This window comes from Arachis hypogaea, chromosome 6, assembly GCF_003086295.3.
Source record: "Arachis hypogaea cultivar Tifrunner chromosome 6, arahy.Tifrunner.gnm2.J5K5, whole genome shotgun sequence".
Taxonomy (NCBI): Eukaryota; Viridiplantae; Streptophyta; class Magnoliopsida; order Fabales; family Fabaceae; genus Arachis; species Arachis hypogaea.
The window spans coordinates 60207938-60216907 of NC_092041.1; positions in this window are offsets into that span (position 1 = coordinate 60207938).

The window sequence follows — 8970 nt, forward strand, 5'->3', positions numbered from 1 at the left end:
AATCCCCGGTCATGAACCCCAAAAACTTGGTGTTCAATACCATGGCATTACACAACTTCGCACAACTAACCAGCAAGTGCACTGGGTCGTCCAAGTAATAAACCTTACGCGAGTAAGGGTCGATCCCACGGAGATTGTTAGTATGAAGCAAGCTATGGTCATCTTGTAAATCTTAGTCAAGCAAACTCAAATGGATATGGTGATGAACGCATAGAAACATAAAGATAGAGATAGAGATACTTATGTAATTCATTGGTAGGAACTTCAGATAAGCGCATGAAGATGCCTTCCCTTCCGTCTTTCTGCTTTCCTACTGTCTTCATCCAATCCTTCTTACTCCTTTCCATGGCAAGCTTATGTAGGGTTTCACCGTTGTCAGCGGCTACCTCCCATCCTCTCAGTGAAAATGTTCCTATGCTCTGTCACAGCATGGCTAATCATCTGTCGGTTCTCGGTCAGGCCGGAATAGAATCCAGCGATTCTTTTGCGTCTGTCACTAACGCCCCGCCTGCTAGGAGTTTGAAGCACGTCACAGTCATTCAATCATTGAATCCTACTCAGAATACCACAGACAAGGTTAGACCTTCCGGATTCTCTTGAATGCCACCATCAGTTCTAGCCTATACCACGAAGACTCTGATCTCACGGAATGGTTGGCTCGGTTGTCAGGCGAGCACTCGGTTGTCAGGCGATCAACCATGCATCGTGCAATCAGGAATCCAAGAGATATTCACCCAATCGAAGGTAGAACGGAGGTGGTTGTCAGTCACACGTTCATAGGTGAGAATGATGATGAGTGTCACGGATCATCACATTCATCAAGTTGAAGAACAAGTGATATCTTAGAACAAGAACAAGCGGAATTGAATGGAAGAACAATAGTAATTGCATTAATACTCGAGGTACAGCAGAGCTCCACACCTTAATCTATGGTGTGTAGAAACTCCACCGTTGAAAGTACACAAGAACAAGGTCTAGGCATGGCCGTGAGGCCAGCCTCCCAATGATCTAAGAACTAGACGTCCAAAGATGATCTAGAGATCTAAAGTGATCAAAAGATGAAAATACAATAGTAAAAGGTCCTACTTATAGAGAACTAGTAGCCTAGGGTGTACAGAGATGAGTAAATGACATAAAAATCCACTTCCGGGCCCACTTGGTGTGTGCTTGGGCTGAGCAATGAAGCATTTTTGTGTAGAGACTCTTCCTGGAGTTAAACGCCAGCTTTTATGCCAGTTTGGGCGTTTAACTCCCATTTTGGTGCCAGTTCCGGCGTTTAACGCTGGAATTCCTGAGGGTGAATTTGAACGCCGGTTTGGGCCATCAAATCTTGGGCAAAGTATGGACTATCATATATTGCTGGAAAGCCCAGGATGTCTACTTTCCAACGCCATTGAGAGCGCGCCAATTTGGCTTCTGTAGCTCCAGAAAATCCACTTCGAGTGCAGGGAGGTCAGAATCCAACAGCATCTGCAGTCCTTTTTAGTCTCTGAATCAGATTTTTGCTCAGGTCCCTCAATTTCAGCCAGAAAATACCTGAAATCACAGAAAAACACACAAACTCATAGTAAAGTCCAGAAAAGTGAATTTTAACTAAAAACTAATAAAAATATACTAAAAACTAACTAGATCATACTAAAAACATACTAAAAACAATGCCAAAAAGCGTACAAAATATCCGCTCATCACAACACCAAACTTAAATTGTTGCTTGTCCTCAAGCAACTGAAAATCAAATAAGATAAAAAGAAGAGAATATGCAATGAATTCCAAAAACATCTATGAAGATCAGTATTAATCAGATGAGCGGGGCTTTTAGCTTTTTGCCTCTGAACAGTTTTGGCATCTCACTCTATCCTTTGAAATTCAGAATGATTGGCTTCTTTAGGAACTTAGAATCCAGATAGTGTTATTGATTCTCCTAGTAGAGTATGATGATTCTTGAACATAGCTACTTATTGAGTCTTGGCTGTGGCCCAAAGCACTCTGTCCTCCAGTATTACCACCGGATACATACATGCCACAGACACATAATTGGGTGAACCTTTTCAGATTGTGACTCAGCTTTGCTAGAGTCCCCAACTAGAGGTGTCCAAGGTTCTTAAGCACACTCTTATTGCCTTGGATCACAACTTTATTTCTCTTTTTCTTTTTTTTTTCTTTTTTTTTTCGAAATTTTTTTTTTGTGAATGAGAAACGCTTTTTCTTGCTTCAAGAATCATTTTAATGATTTTTCAGATCCTCAGTAACATGTCTCCTTTTTCATCATTCTTTCAAGAGCCAACATTCATGAACCACAAATTCAAGATACATATGCACTGTTTAAGCATACATTCAGAAAACAAAAATATTGCCACCACATCAAAATAATTAAACTGTTATAAAATTCAAAATTCATGCAATTCTTTCCTTTTCAATTAAGAACGTTTGTATTCAAGAAAGGTGATGGATTCATAGGACATTCATAACTTTAAGGCATAGACACTAAGACACTAATGATCACAAGACACAAACATGGATAAACATAAGCACATAAAATTCGAAAAACAGAAGAATAAAGAACAAGGAAATCAAGGAACGGGTCCACCTTAGTGATGGCGGCTCTTTCTTCCTCTTGAAGATCCTATGGAGTGCTTGAGCTCCTCAATGTCTCTTCCTTGTCTTTGTTGCTCCTCCCTCATGATTCTTTGATCTTCTCTAATTTCATGGAGGATGATGGAGTGTTCTTGGTGCTCCACCCTTAGTTATCCCATGTTGGAACTCAATTCTCCTAGGGAGGTGTTCAGTTGCTCCCAATAGTTTTGTGGAGGAAAGTGCATCCCTTGAGGAATCTCAGGGATCTCATGATGAGTGGGGTCTCTTGTGTGCTCCATCCTCTTCTTAGTGATGGGCTTGTCCTCATCAATGGGGGTGTCTCCCTCTATGTCAACTCCAACTGAATAACAAAGGTGACAAATGAGATGAGGAAAGGCTAACCTTGCCAAGGTAGAGGACTTGTCCGCCACCTTATAGAGTTCTTGGGCTATAACCTCATGGACCTCTATTTCTTCTCCAATCATGATGCTATGGATCATGATAGCCCGGTCTATGGTAACTTCGGACCGGTTGCTAGTGGGAATGATTGAGCGTTGTATAAACTCTAACCATCCTCTAGCCACAGGTTTGAGGTCATGCCTTCTCAATTGAACCGGCTTCCCTCTTGAATCTCTCTTCCATTGGGCGCCCTCTTCACATATGACTGTGAGGACTTGGTCCAACCTTTGATCAAAGTTGACCCTTCTAGTGTAAGGATGTTCATCTCCTTGCATCATAGGCAAATTGAATGCCAGCCTTACACTTTCCGGACTAAAATCCAAGTATTTCCCCCGAACCATAGTAAGATAATTCTTTGGATCTGGGTTCACACTTTGGTCATGGTTCTTGGTGATCCATGCATTGGCATAGAACTCTTGAACCATCAAGATTCTGACTTGTTGAATGGGGTTGGTAAGAACTTCCCAACCTCTTCTTCGGATCTCATGTCGGATCTCCGGATATTCACCCTTTTTGAGTGAAAAAGGGACCTCGGGGATCACCTTCTTCAAGGCCACAACTTCATAGAAATGGTCTTGATGCACCCTTGAGATGAATCTATCCATCTCCCATGACTCGGAGGTGAAAGCTTTTGCCTTCCCTTTCCTCTTTCTAGAGGGTTCTCCGGCCTTGGATGCCATAAATGGTTATGGAAAAACAAAAAGCAATGCTTTTACCACACCAAACTTAAAAGGTTTGCTCGTCCTCGAGCAAATTAAGAAAGAAGAGAGTAGAAGAAGAAGAAATGAAGGAGATGGGAATGGCTTTTATTTTCGGCCAAGAAGGGGAAGAAGTGATGTTTAGGTTGTGTGAAAATGAAGGAGTGAAGATGGGTTTATATAGGAGAGGGGGAAGGGTAGGTTCGGCCATTTGAGGGTGGGTTTGGGTGGGAAAGTGGTTTGAATTTGAATGGTGAGGTAGGTGGGGTTTTATGAAGGATGGATGTGAGTGGTGAAGAGAAAGATGGGATTTGATAGGTGAAGGGTTTTTGGGGAATAGGTGTTGAGGTGATTGGTGAATGGGTGAAGAAGAGAGAGAGAGTGGTAGGGTAGGTGGGGATCCTGTGGGGTCCACAGATCCTGAGGTGTCAAGGAAAAGTCATCCCTGCACCAAATGGCAAGCAAAATCTCGTTTTGTGCCAATTCTGGTGTTAAACGCCGGGCTGGTGCCCATTTCTGGCGTTTAACGCCAGCTTCTTGCCCATTTCTGGCGTTTAACGCCAGTCTGGTACCCCTTTCTGGCGTTAAACGCCCAGAATGGTGCCAGACTGGGCGTTAAACGCCCATCTGCTAACCTCACTGGCGTTTAAACGCCAGTAGGTGCGTCCTCCAGGGTGTGCTGTTTTTCTTCCTGTTTTTCATTGTTTTTGCTTTTTTCATTGATTTTGTGACTTCTCATGATCATCAACCTACAAAAAAAATAAAATGACAAAGGAAAATAGTTAATTATAAAACATTGGGTTGCCTCCCAACAAGCGCTTCTTTAATGTCATTAGCTTGACAGAGGACTCTCATGGAGCCTCAGAAATGCTCAGAGCCATGTTGGAACCTCCCAACACCAAACTTAAAGTTTGAATGTGGGGGTTCAACACCAAACTTAGAGTTTGACTGTGGGGGCTCTGTTTGGCTCTGTTTTGAGGGAAGCTCTTCATGCTTCCTCTCCATGATGACAGAGGGATATCCTTGGGCCTTAAACACCAAGGATTCTTCATTCACTTGAATGATCAACTCTCTTCTATCAACATCACTCACAGCCCTTGCTGTGGCTAGGAAGGGTCTGCCAAGGATGATGGATTCATCCATACACTTCCTAGTCTCTAGGACTATGAAATCAGTAGGGATGTAATGGTCTTTAACTTTAACCAGAACATCCTCTACAAGTCCATGGGCTTGTTTTCTTGAGTTGTCTACCATCTCTAGTGAGATTTTTGCAGCTTGTACCTCAGAGATCCCTAACTTCTCCATTACAGAGAGAGGCATGAGGTTTACACTTGACCCTAAGTCACACAAGGCCTTCTTGAAGGTCATGGTGCCTATGGTACAAGGTATTGAAAACTTCCTAGGATCCTGTCTCTTTTGAGGCAGTTTCTGCCTAGACAAGTCATCCAGTTCTTTGGTGAGCAAAGGGGTTCATCCTCCCAAGTCTCATTTCCAAATAACTTGTCATTTAGCTTCATGATTGCTCCAAGGTATTTAGCAACTTGCTCCTCAGTGACATACTCATCCTCTTCAGAGGAAGAATACTCATCAGAGCTCATGAACGGCAGAAGTAAGTCCAATGGAATCTCTATGGTCTCAGTTTGAGCCTCAGATTCCCATGGTTCCTCATTGGGGAACTTGATGACAAGTCATCATATACCCATTTTTCAAGCTAATTTCACTTGTTTTGTTATCATTTATGCACTTTCTTGTATCCTAAGTAAGTGATTTGGAGTGAAAATGCATAACTTCTTTAAATCAAGCAACCACCATGAAATTAATGTTAATCCATGAGGTTTGAGCTAATTTTAATTGAATTTTAATTGATTTATAAGCCTCTTGAATTTAGTGATACTTGGAGTGGTTGTTTTGGTTTATTATAGGTGAAGAAAAGAAAAGAAAAGGAAAAGCATGGCCTAAGAAGTGTAGCCCAAGGAAAGGAAAGTGTGGCCAAAGCAACAGGAAGCGTGCCGCATGCAAGGGGGAGGCAAACATTGCCCTCCACAAGGGCACACTGCCCTCTAGGAGGGCAACATAAAGGAACCAACCAAGGAAGGCAACTCTGCCCTGCCCACTACAAGGGCAGAGCACAAAAGTGTGCCTTGGAACCAAGAAGAAGAGAACCTTGCCCTGCCCTCCACAAGGGCAGTATCGGGCTCTCCAAGGAAGAAAATCAAGGGAAAAATGTCACCCATGCATGCCAAAAGACTCGAACACGGACCAAGGAAGAAGCCAAGAACTTAAGGTTGATTGCCGTGCCAAGAATCCAAGAAAAATGATGAGCGTGTGCTTCTGCCGTGTTTCGAACACGGGACGTGAAAGAGGGAACATTGCCCTGCCCTCTGCGCGGGCAGGGCAGCATCTTGTGTGTGGCGCACCAAAAAGCGATTCTGGCGCACCAATTCTCGTCCCTGGCAGCACCAACGCGCACCACGCACCATCCAGCGCGCACCAAATCTTCCTGCCCTGCCCTCCGCGCGGGCAGGGCAGCGTTCCACGCACCATGCCGCACCAAAGCTCGCACAAGGCTGCACCACGCCGCACCAATCGTCCGCACCATGCACCAATTTTCTGCCCTGCCCTCCACAAGGGCAGGGCAGCCTCCTGGAGCAACATTTTGGGCCAAAAATTCAAATTAAAAATCCATTTGAATTCATTTCTTCACCAATTCAAAAGCCCATCCAAATCCCAAAATCCAAGAATAGAAAGTGTATAAATAGGAGTTAGTTTGATGTAATTAGGACCTTTGGACTTACTTTTGGCTTAGCCTTTGAATTTGCACTTTCTTTGAGTTTTGAATTTCTTGTAATTGTTCTGGAGAGACTTGACCGAGCACTCAGAGGATTAAGGGAGAATTGACTGATCTCCTTCCTTATTCTTACTCGGACAATTCTACTCTTCTGTTTCCGAGTTTTGGGTGTGTGAAATTGAGGAAATTCTGTCTCAATTCCCATCTAAAATCTCTTTAGATACTTTTCTGCATAATTGAATTTGATTTCTGTTCTTCTACTACTTCTTCTTCAATTTCTTATCAATTGCTTTGTGAACTTGGATCTAGGAAGGCAAATAGAGATCTAGGCTCTGCTACCTAGTCTCTTGAGACCTGAGACCACAATTTACTTTTGGTTCTTCTGTGAACCTCTGCTGCATTTTATTTCCTTTCTGTTTGAATGCTTATTGCTTCTGATTCAATTTCTGCTCAATCAATTGTTGCAATTTACTTTCTCTTTGTTTAGATTCTGCAATCCCAGTCCTCAAATCCCTTTTACATTCAAGCAATTTACATTTCTTGTCATTTAAGTTACTGCAATTTATATTTCTTGCACTTTAAGTTTCAGTCATTTAATTTCTTGTTCTTTAAGATTCAGTCTATTTACTTTCCTGTTCTTTAATTTACTGCAATTTCCCCTCTCCCTTTACATTTCAAGCAATTTATCTTCTGTTAAATACAACCCACTCAACCAAAACTTGATTCACTTAACTAAATCAACCACTAAACTAAAATTGCTCAATCCTTCAATCCCTGTGGGATCGACCTCACTCATGTGAGTTATTATTACTTGATGCGACCCGGTACACTTGCCGGTGAGTTTTGTGTTGGATCGTTTTCCACACATCAAGTTTTTGGCGCCGTTGCCGGGGATTGAAATAGATTGACAATGATTAAGTGAAGTGGAGGTCTAGATTAAGCATTTTTTTCTTTTCTGTTATTCTAATTCCTACTAACACACTAACTGTTTGAATTTTTGCTTAAACTAACTAAACCTTCATTCTAGCTATAGATTGAAGTTTCATTGGCTTTCTGAGTTTGTGTGTTTATTGTTGTGTGTTTGTATGTCAGGTATAGGAAGATCTTCCCCTATCATCTCTGAAATTGATCAAAGAACTCTTCGGAGAATAAGAAGAGCCGAAAGAGGGAAGAACGTTGTTGGAGAAGAAGAATCTGAGGAGGAATTCCAAGAGATGGAAGGAGATACCAATCAACCAGGAGAAGGAGCCAACAATAATCAACAACAGAGAAGAGTCTTGGCTTCATACACATTTGCAAATGCTAGGCATTGTGGGAGTAGCATTCTTCCTCCCAATGTCAATGCAAACAATTTTGAACTAAAGCCACAACTCATCACTTTGGTTCAAAACAATTGTTCTTTTGGAGGAGGGCCTTTGGAGGATCCAAATCAACATCTGTCTACCTTCTTGAGAATTTGTGACACGGTGAAAACCAATGGTGTATCTCCTGATAGTTACAAGTTGCTGCTCTTCCCATTCTCTCTCAGAGATAAAGCCACTCAATGGCTAGAGACCTTTCCAAAAGAAAGCATCAACACTTGGGATGACTTGGTGAGCAAGTTTCTTGCCAAATTTTATCCCCCTCAAAGAATCCTAAGGTTGAAGACTGAGGTTCAAACGTTCACTCAATTGGAGGCCGAGAACTTATATGAAGCATGGGAAAGATATAAGGCTTTATTGAGGAAATGTCCACCAGAGATGTTCACTGAGTGGGACAAGTTACAAAACTTCTATGAGGGACTCACTCTTAAAGCTCAAGAAGCTCTTGATCACTCTGCCGGAGGCTCATTACAACTCATGAAAACCACAGAGGAAGCTCAAAACCTCATTGATATGGTGGCCAACAACCAATATTTCTTTGCTCATCAAAGACAATGCCAACCATCACAGAGAAGAGGAGTAATGGAGTTGGAAGGAGTGGATTCAATCTTAGCTCAAAACAAGATGATGCAGCAGCAGATTCAACAACAGTTTGAGCAAATGGCCAAAAGAATTGATGGCTTGCAAGTGGCAGCAGTGAGCACCACAAGCCAACCTCCAACCACTTGGGTGCAAAGTGAAGAAACTCAAGAAGAGCAACAACAAGAGCAAGTCCAATACATGCACAACCAAAATCCTGGAACAAATGAAGTCTATGGTGATACTTACAATCCATCTTGGAAGAACCATCCCAACCTCAGATGGGGAGACAACCATAATCAAAACCAACAACCATGGCAAAGAAACACAAGTCAGAACAATTGGAAAAACACAAACCACAACCCCTAGCCAAACACTAACCAAAACTCATACAGAAAACCACAAAACAACTACCCAAATTCTAACCAATACCCACCCAATAACCACCCAACTAACCAAAACACTTATCATCATCCATCAACATCCCAAAATCAACCCATCTCACAAGACT